Raw genomic sequence first — 10,623 nt, 5'->3', positions numbered from 1 at the left:
CATTGAAAGCTGTCGTATTCACTGCTTCGCCCTTTCGGTGAAACATTTTCTTTTGAAAATACAAGAGGCAAATTTCTCTTCCCAACAGCTCTTGAATGTACACCCCCCAGCCCCCATCCCTTGTCATCGTGCCACGCCGCCGGAAGAACCCCGCGCGTTAACGCGCCGCCGCCGGAGGTGAAAACACCACCAGCAAGCCACCACCATTGATATTGGTACCGGCGCACTGGTATATGTGGGAGTAGTCAAATGATGATGACGGTGATGAAGAGCAGGATCACAGGCGTGCGCAAGAGGGTGCAGGGGGGCAGCCGGCCCACTAACCACCTAAGCAGGGGAGCACCCAAAGTCTCCCCAGTACGTTTACTCGGTCGGACCTGTACCATCAATGATTATAGGGCAGGGCGATGCAGGTTTTTGACGATAATGGCGGCCCAAGGCTCTTGATGTGGCCTTCCAAGAACAGTTTAGTTCCCATATTTATTTCAGGAAAGCCACGGTCCAAAGGTAAGCTAATATAAAAGGCACGTCGTAGCTTCGTTAATTTTTTTTTTTTTTGTTCATTGTGGAGCTGTTGTACCTTGCATTCGGCCAACGGGAAGGGGGTTCAACGAGACATTTCTCCCCTAATGAAAAACGCCGCGGACGCCTATGAGGCTGATGATGCTGATCAAAAGTGACCGTGGCACAAGCTTTTCTCATAAGTATCCTTCAAACGTAGAGAAGCGAAGCGAAAGGGCCAGTCAAGGCCGTGAATATCTAAGTAAAAAAAAAATTCGGCAGATCCCACGTACCGTGGGATTCGACGTTATGCGAAGCATGCGCGGGATGGTGACTGTGGCATAATTTTTCATGTTGAGCGAAAGTTTACGGAATGACGCTAGAGAAATGTGGAAGTGGTATAAACACACTCATATATGCTGAAGAGTCGCATATGTATTATAAAACCAGTTGTTTAAAGTTGCGTAACGATGCCAACAGCAATATGGGTGTTACCAAGGCCAGACGCGGTAAGCTGATATGTAGTGCTTCAATTCTTCAATACTCGATAGCGCGAATCCGAACAGCATATAAAGAATAAGCACAAATGCACAGGACAGGCGTTACTCGCAACTAAGCTTCATTCAGGAAAGTTCCTCTGGATATACACAAAGCCGAGTGGATCGCGCAGGCGCACTGCACGTACTACGTTATAGTCACAGATGCAGTTATGACAGTTGCGTCACAGTTGTTATGCTTATACTTGTCCGTTATGACGGAGAATGCACGTGCGTTTCACGAACTCGTGTGTATGTGTAGAAGGGGTCCTTGAGAGTTCTTGAACAAGGTCATCATCACCGTGATCAGTGAGCACGAGCAGCTAAGCCGGACTTGCTAATCAGATCCGTTCGTGATTGCGGCTACGAGGGGTCTAAGTGTAGTGAAGTGCGAGGTATAGCACAACTGGCGGAAATCCTGGATGCCTGTTACGATGAAATGATATATGAGGCTTCCTGCACTGCACGTCGCCAAAAAGGTCTTTTGATGCCGTGTCTAGATTCAAGCAGTCGTTCACGCAGTATAAGGACCAGGCGTTGTTGGGTCTTGATAAGTCAATGTAGAAGTCACCGGTAATGATGAGAGGCCTGGTTCTCTCAGCGGATTTATTGCAGGAAGCATTGACACAGGAAGCATTGACACAGGCAGGGTAGTTGAGCGTCTTCTAGCGGTGTTCTGTCTTCAGCTTCCTCACTTTCCTTGTGTCCGCCACAGTTGTAGCGGTTACGGCGCTCGGCTGCTGACCCGAAGGTTGCGGGTTCGATCCCGGCCGCGGCGGTCGCAGTTCGATAGATGCAAAATGCTATAGATGCCCGTGTACTGCGCGATCTCGGCGCACTTTAAAGAATACAAGATGGTCAAAATTCCAGAGCCCTTCGCAACGGCGTCTGTCAGAATCATATCGTGGTTTTGGGACATAATACCCCAACAATTGTTATTAGTATCACTTTCCTTGCGTGTCAATGTGTGTGTTCGCGGTTACTGTGTTGGTTGTGACTTTGTATCACCTGTGGCACATACCCGCATAACATAAACTCTGGTATGCGGGTATGTGCTATACGTGACTGAGAGAAAGGGTTTCATGACGTACGCGACAGGTATTTTGCGTTATTCATGCCATGACCAGTGAATCGTGTTCGTCATACACTGATCCCCTGCTATGCCAATTTTGGTACATTATAAGTTATGGAGACGACCAGGAGAGCGCCCAGACGTAGGCGCGCCTAGATAGATAGATAGATAGATACGTAGATAGAAACGCCCAAAGTGCCTGAGGTTCGCTAAGCAATGCTTCGCATTCAATAAACATCATTTGGGAAGACTCCCAAATGGAGAGATGCAGAAGCCTTAAAACACTATTTTTGAGGGGCTCGGTTTGTCAGCGTCTCATGGCGTCGCGGTGTGTCATGTAGTCACGGTCATAAACGGGTATACGCGCCACAAAAATGTTTCATGTAGACACGGTCCATCATAAAGGGTTATGTCGCACAAAACTGGGTAAATCCCACTACTCGCCGCCGGTCCACTAAACATAAAGAAGGCGACAGTTAGCCCCACAAATAGCCGACGACGTTAATGAAGCTGAAACACCCTTACCTGCATGCCGTAGGGAACGGAAACCGGGCTTGTAGGGAAGGAGAATCTGCATTCCGACGCGGTTTTACGACGACGTTAGCGGAGCGGAAACACACTTCTCTACACGTCCAGTTTCAGGCTTGGCACCACTACTGCCTCGTCAAGGAAATCTCTCTCAAAACACTGCATACTTCGCAGCTCGACAGGTCTCACGTTTGTGGAGTTGAAACAACCTTCTCTACGTGTTTCGGTCCTCCCCAATTTTCTAAAGAGCCACTGCTCGATAATTAGCCTTGAGAATGACAAGCCCAACACTATGAATAGGGTGGGGACCTACCGAGAGCCAACCCAATATTCGGACTGTTGCAATAGGAAACCAGCTCGTCTCCACTACTCCCCAACAGGTGCGAGACACCAAGGTATGTTCAAGCCCATGCTTTTCTTCAAAGTCGAAGAGGCTGCGGTGTTATGAAGCCTACGGCGTTATAGTTTGCAGATGGCAAGTCATAATCTCTGAATATCCACGCATATCAAATTCAAGTGATCACCTCATCCTGGCGTATGCCAACTTGGATAACAGTGGCCCACGGCTTCGAAATTTTATCGGTACCTCCCATACTGCAGTCGATGTACTTTCAATTGACCGACATAAGTCTGGTGTCTTCCTTTAATGTTACTGGCAATATATACCATAAGAAATTGGAGTGTGCATAAACTAGACATCATCACTGAGGGTATGGTTATGACTGACCGTCGTTGGCGTTGACGACGCGTTGTCTATGAGAGGGGACTGACGAGGCGTTCTCACACGACTGAAGACACCTTGAAAATTCCCGGAAACTGGCTCTCCACGGCGGGGAGTACCACTCAAAGAGAACAGAATCTTGCGAGCTCCGAAGGGAAGCAAAGGGCCGTCAAAGCCGGCGCCGCTTTGGCATGGTTTGGTATGCTACGATGCGACCTGTCTCGTATGTTTCGACAAGAGGAATTATAGGTCGCCGCAACCGCTTTCCTGCCCTTCTGAGAAGGGGAATGAACTCGCCCGATCATCCTGTTCTCCCGATTGACCTCACGTGAGTGTGACTGACCGCAAGTTTTGCTGCATCAACAAGTGCAACGACCCATCGTCGACAGTGTGCTATTGGCTGGTACCAGGTGGGTGGTTTCATGTGTGTGATTGACTACAACAAAGGAAAAGTCAGCCTGAAGGGTTACAAGTTACAACGATAGTGCTGAGTGAGATAAGACGCTCTGAGCCCTGCGTTAAAGGCTCATCCAGTTCGCTTGTAGCTGAACACCTATGTTTTAGGTATGTAAATAGGTGTAAACACGTGCCAGCAAGGCTGTTCATTTTCGTTTTCCCGACTTTCGAGCATCATTTCCTCAAGCCGAAGACTGTCACGCTACCAAACGAAGTCCGGGACCTAGCTACCGTGAAGTCGCACATCTGGCGTCAGCGGTGGGAAGGAGGTAACGATGGCAACTAGTGGCAACGATGGGATGGAACTAAACCCGGGTAGCAACAACTGGTGATTAGCGCTGGGATTTGAAGGTACATGCGACAGCAACGGTTGGCCTGCGGAGAAGAGCTGTTTCGAGACATTGATCTCGTGATGGTGTGTGCTTGGTGTTTCCTTTGAAGTAAACCAGGTCCTAAATGAGGGTTAAGTTTTAGACCTAGTAGATAATTTTGCCGAAAGACTCAAGGTTATGTACTTTCGGATAGCTTTTTTTGGGGGGATTAGTGAGCACTCAGAACTATCATGCACTTACGAAAGTTGCAGAAGCCGGGCTTGTTGCTGTTGTGTGAGGAATTGGGGATTTATACAAAGGGTTTGGCAAGAAAACTTATAATCATACAGGCATATTTAATGATTGCGTGGCCGATCATGAAGAGCCCTTTAAAGCATGGGACCTCATCATTCAAAAGAAGGAAGAGCGGCTCAGACAGCAGGAAGAGACGGAAAAGAGGTGAGAGCGTGAAAAGGGGGACCACTGCATAGAACGAGATAATGAGGAAAAGAGGCGCAAGCATGAAAGTGACAAACGTCCTCTAAAATGCGAGAGCGAAACAAAAAGACTGGAGCGCGAGATTAAGGTCCGGAAGTTGGAACTCCAGGATTTGAGTAAGAGCTAGGTCGGGCAGTTGTCCCAAGAAACGGTACCTCTTCTCAAGAAGGAGGCAGAGTTGGAGATTTCCAGAAACGGTATGGTTATGACTGAAGGCGCACCTTGTTTTCTCCCACGGCACCTCGCAGTTTCACAGTAGGAGCAATGGTGAACAATGGTCACGACATAGCGTCAATTAACGTACCTACCAAGAAAATATCTGAGGGTTAAGATAGCTTTCGCTCTGGCGATTGCCCACGCTGCCGTAAACCTTCCTCACACAGTTGTTATTCTAATTTTTACAGATTCACAGGACGCATGTCGAGTCTTTACACGCGGCATCGTCTCATAGCACTCACCCCGCATTCCACACTCCACATAAGGTCTAACTTGTCTGGACCCCAGGGCACGCCTCTCTTCTCGGTCATGACTGCGCACATGCAGCTACCCGAGCACTCACTAGCCGGGAAGCGGGAACCCCTCCATTGTCCCCCGCCGGCGTCGCTTCATTCTCCTTCGACCAGCTAGAGACGGGCGGGTTGTTCCCTCTCTGCATGAAGAGCAATCTACGGCAGGCCTCGCAAGCGCGTTGATGTTATCGCATGCGCGCTCCGCGCGACGGAGATGGCCAGCTTGTTTCATCTCCGCTTCAGCCCTGGTCCTCGCCAGCGCTTGCGAGATTTTGCTTGCGGGTACAACATACGATGCGCGGAGCGATGTTAACTCTTGATTTTATCCGGAAGATGACGGCGACGGTGAAAACCTGTCCATAGTGTCCACATAATTGTTATCGCAATGAAAAATATGAAAAACCGAGGAAGCGGGCTCGCCTTCTTTATGATAGCTGCATTGACACCGCAGTAAAAAGTTTGTCCGTTGGAAGAATCAAATAACCTGACGCCTTTTCCATTGGTTTAGTTCTCGCCTTCACTACCCTTCTTACAGGCGATATCTCCTCGCCACATATTAAATGCGAAGCATTTCTTAGCGAACCTCAGGCACTTTGGCCGTTTCTATCTATCTATCTATCTATCTATCTATCTATCTATCTATCTATCTATCTATCTATCTATCTATCTATCTATCTATCTATCTATCTATCTATCTATCTATCTATCTATCTATCTATCTATCTATCTATCAGGGGCGTAGCCAGAAATTTTTTTCGGGGGGGGGGTTCAACCATACTTTATGTATGTTCGTGCGTGCGTTTATGTGCGCGTGTATATATACGCAAGCAAAACTGAAAATTTTCGGGGGGGGGGGTTTGAATCCCCCCAACCCCCCCCCTTGGCTACGCCCCTGCTATCTATCTATCTATCTATCTATCTATCTATCTATCTATCTATCTATCTATCTATCTATCTATCTATCTATCTATCTATCTATCCGCCTACGTCTGGGCGCTCTGCTGGTCGTCTCCATAACTTGTAATATACGAAAATTGGCATAGCAGGAGATCAGTGTATGACGAACACGATTCACTGGTCACGACATGAATAACTCAAAATACCTGTTGCGTACATCATGAAGGAGGAGGTGAATACAACTTTACTGACGCCATGAAATGGGTCAGGTCAGGGAGGGGGGATGGGTTGAAACCTTTTCTCTCAGTCACGTTTGGCACATATCCGCATAACAGAGTTCATGTTATGCGGGTATGTGCCACAGGTGATACAGAACCTCCGCGAGGGCTACGAGCTGGTCAGCGAGGCCCTGAACCTGATGAACAACTAGTACGGTGCCCTGCATCCAGAGATTGCACAGTGTCTGCGCCTGTTGGCACGCCTGCGCTACGTCATGGGAGATCACCTGGAGGTGGGCTGCGTTTACTTTCTCTTGGCATTCTCTTTTTTGCTCGTCTTTTGCGCAGCCAGCTGGCAAAAGGGCTTGCTAAATGTTCAAAAGAAGGCGTACAGCAGAACGCCGCTGTTACGTTCCCGGGTGCTGCGTTTTTCTGGCTGTTACATCGTTTTAGGCCGGCCCCGGCATAGCTCCCGTAGGACCCAATGCATTGGGAACCCCGCTGTTACATCGCAGCTGCGGGAATGGTCCCGCATTCTATGTTGCAACCCGGTCTTCCGAGACTGCCCAGGTGGCCATGCTGACTTTTCACGTAACTTGGTTTAGTCCGCTTGGTGGCTTGACGACCGAATTGGCCGCCAGAAATGGCAAGGGCGACATCTGTGACGCATTTCGAAGTCCCGCCACCAGGAACACAACCTCCGAGGTCTGTGTTTTGCACCTAAACGTGGCGTCTTCGACGTGTCTTTGTCCATCGACGATATCGTGTCCGAGTGTGCCGATGCGTGCGTGAGTGATGACGAAGTTGAGGAGGTGGAGCAGTTGCCGGAGCTAGTGGCTTCATCTGCCGCAACAGCGCTGGATTTGTTGCGAAGATATGCGCGCATTGACGACGCCAAAAGTCACCTGGCACTGCAGGTGCTTGAGAGATGCCTTGTACTGATCGGGCGTCAGCAAATGCGCGAGGCGACGCTGCACAATCGTGCAGCATCGCCTGGGGCATTGTGCGCTTCTTGCCACTACTCCAATTCCTATTTCTTTTCTGTTTCTCGGCTCTTACGTTCTATTTTTCACGGTCCTGTGAAAAACGTATCAGTGGGGTTCTACTGTATTGCCTTGCTGTGGCCAGTCCTCATGCCTCAACCTTTATTTTCGCATCAACTAATCAAGATGTGACATTTGTTACTACTCGGAGAAGTTTTTAAAATGTAGGAAGAGACCACACACACACAAAAAAATTATTTGTGTTAATTGCTTAGCCCTGTGATGCACCACCACAAGTTTGAAAGAATGCTTGGGGTGTGCTGCTGTGGCATTATAGCTGTAGAAGGGATTTTACGTTTGTTCTATTCATGCATCCAATCAATCAATCAATCACACTAAAGTCCCCAAATGAGGGCTTTAGAGGGTTGGGGAGGGGGGTTCGGACACTGCTACATCTAAGCTTCTTTTTTTGCAAAGCTCGGGTATTACAGAAGAGAATAATAAGCAATAAGCTAATAACGAATGCAAGTAATGAAATTTGCTGTCTAAAAATGGCTTACTGTTTTTAAATAGAACGATCTTACTAAATAGTTAATGAATGTTAACATGCTGATGTGATCGGTGAGGAAATGGACAGTGTGAATGTAACTTGAAACACAGTTGCGCAGTTCATTCAATTGTGTGCGCTGTATGTTTCTGTCACTCCCAACAGGCAATGGCGTACCAGCAGAAGGCAGTGCTCATGAGTGAACGAGTGAATGGAATTGACCATCCCTACACCATCACCGAATACGTAAGTCTTCTCCAACATCTGTTCATCAGCCTTGTGCCGAGTGTTCTGTGCCAAGCGAGCTTTTTTGTATGTCAGACATTTCATTTGCGTGAAGACGCCGTTTACAGCATAAAGTTTAAAAACCCCTGCTGTAGAGTTTCTGTAGTTTCTTATTCGGCATGAGAATAACTTCACTTGGTCAAATACCTGTTAGAAGCACATATACTTGTCATGCACTTATAATGCCATGAAAGCTTTTGGATTTGAATGAATAGACTGCTAGAGGGCAAAGCTGTTTTCTTCGTTGTGAAGGGAGATATTGCTTTTACAGACCCACCTTGCTCTGTACTGCTTTGCCAACTCGCAAGTGACGACGACGTTGAAGCTGTTATACCTGGCAAGGTACCTCATGTTGCTAGCATGTGGGGAGAACCATCCAGAGATGCCCGTGCTTGATGTAAGTGTACTTTTGTGTTCCAAGATACCCAGATGCTTGACTGTCACAATAGTGAAGTTTGTGAAAAACCTTGTAGTGGGTGACACATGGCAGGTAACGCAGCTGAAGAATTTAAAATTGCACCTTTGGTGAAGGGTAGCAAACCCGATCTTTCAGTTCCGACTAACTCACTAACTCCCTGTCTTTTCCTTTTCATCATTTGCATCTCTGTCTCTTTTTGGTTGACCTGACAGTTAGGCATTCGCACCTTCAGGAGCGTGAAATCTTGGCGCCTTTTCTATCCCTGTCGGTGTCGCATTATGTTGAATGCATGCAAGATTCGTTTTTAAAATTGTGTTACAAATCATTCCGTGACGCAGCCATAGCTTTGCAATGAACTCGGTGTCCCAAGCTATGCAAGACCCAACTGCCAAGAAGTCGTTTACTAATGCGATGCCATGTGTCAAACTGTCTCGGCCATTCTTTAATTAACGGTGAACACATGGCTGACGATTGCAGATTGCCTCGATAAATAAATCAGTGGAAGGCTTGGACGCCGTTCTACACTCTCTTCAAATTCAGTCCACTGTGTCACGAAATAATTCATCAAATTTGACACAGGTGCTGCCATTGAATTATATAACATTCACTTGGAAGCTTATAGTTTGACGCGAGTTTATTTTTTGTTGTTGTTTTTTCTGTTTGCAGAGCAATATAGGCCTCATTCTGCACGCTGTCGGAGAGTACGACTTGTCCCTAAGGTTCCTCGAGAATGCCCTCAAGCTCAACATTGCGTAAGTGGCATGCTTGCTTGTGTACCTTCCATAGTATACATGGTCATTGGTTGCTTTGAACCCCATTTAAGAATCAGTGAAAAAATGAAAGGGACCTTGCAACACTTTTCTAAGTAACCATCAAATGGTTTCATTAAAGGAGTTTATTGCCTCACGAATCGACCGCCGCAAAAATTTTTAGAATCCGTCAATTAGGGCCCAAGAACTGGCGGAACGCCATCACGTTCCCGCCCCGACTCGGGCGTCGCCTACGGTAGCGGCTGCTAGGGTGTCCCCCCTGGATCCCCCGGCGGCCTAAACTCCTCAGGACCGATGAATAAAGTTCTTGACTGACTGACTGACAAGCGCAGTTACAGGTTTGGCGCACGCTGTAATTGCCTTCTCTCTTCTCTCGTCCCAACAATCGCGCTTGAAGCTACGTAGGGAGGGATGGCATGAGGGAAAGAAGTTACGTCGCGCGCATCAGGACTTTAAGTACTTTTTCTTTTTTCTTAGAATGCGCAGCTTACTTTCAATGTGATCGCATGGGCGCGTGGCGGCTTCGGTAGTTATGCAGCCCACAATGCTCAAATCGGCCAATGGCCATGAATTTGGGCATACAGAGCGGTCATGTGGGTTTATGGCATCATTTGCAGAAAGAAGAGGGAACTATTTCTAGCGGGCTTTAAAAATTAACTGTAAATTCTAGGCGGCATGCTGCACTATAATGTTTGGCTCGCATGCTCTCAGGAGCCTTGGCAATCGAATGGCAGGGTTTTCTGACCATGCTGAAAAAGTGTTGCAAGGCCCCTTTAAAGGAGCACTGACGCAAAAATTTTGCACCTTGTTTTTTTTTTGTTGCAATAGATAGCTTATGATCCACTTATCACGGCTGCAAACCTCGAGTGCGCGACGGTTATTTAGAGACGTTTTTAGAGCGCCCAGTCGCAGTTTCGGTTTCAAAGAGCATCGAGCTAGGCAGCATTGCTTCCGGAGGCCGGGTAAACACTGCTGGCCACGTGACGACGCAAAATTGTGACGTAGGCGGCGCGCGAGAGCGGGTGCGGCGGGCGCCGCACTGACAGTTCGTCTGCTACGCCAGTTCGTCTTGACGGAAGAACGTCAATGGAAGAAGACGACGTTGCTGGTGCGAGCAGTCATGCGAGCAGTGGCAAATCGTACTAAAAGAATCTCTTGCTAAATTCCATGGGCAAAAATTTTTCATTACTCATAACTGGCACTTCAATTCAATAATTAAAAAGAAATAGCGTACCAAGGAGTTACACCATGCAGAAAATATAGGAAGAATTCACCAACTATTCGACCGATCCCCTCCATTGGGTATGTGCCATGAGGAGGGGACAACAACAACAACTACTGCCGCACGATCCCCCGCAGTGGGTTGAGCCATT

The 10,623-nt window shown here is 47.8% G+C and overlaps 1 pseudogene; it reads left to right on the top strand.

Moving 5' to 3' along the window:
* Positions 1-255: 255 nt before the first annotated feature.
* Positions 256-9,236, top strand: LOC119391469 (clustered mitochondria protein homolog; annotated as a pseudogene).
* The last annotated feature ends 1,387 nt before the right edge of the window (positions 9,237-10,623 follow it).

Source organism: Rhipicephalus sanguineus, chromosome 4 (genome assembly GCF_013339695.2).
Source record: "Rhipicephalus sanguineus isolate Rsan-2018 chromosome 4, BIME_Rsan_1.4, whole genome shotgun sequence".
Taxonomy (NCBI): domain Eukaryota; kingdom Metazoa; phylum Arthropoda; class Arachnida; order Ixodida; family Ixodidae; genus Rhipicephalus; species Rhipicephalus sanguineus.
This window is presented reverse-complemented; position numbering and strand designations above follow the sequence as displayed.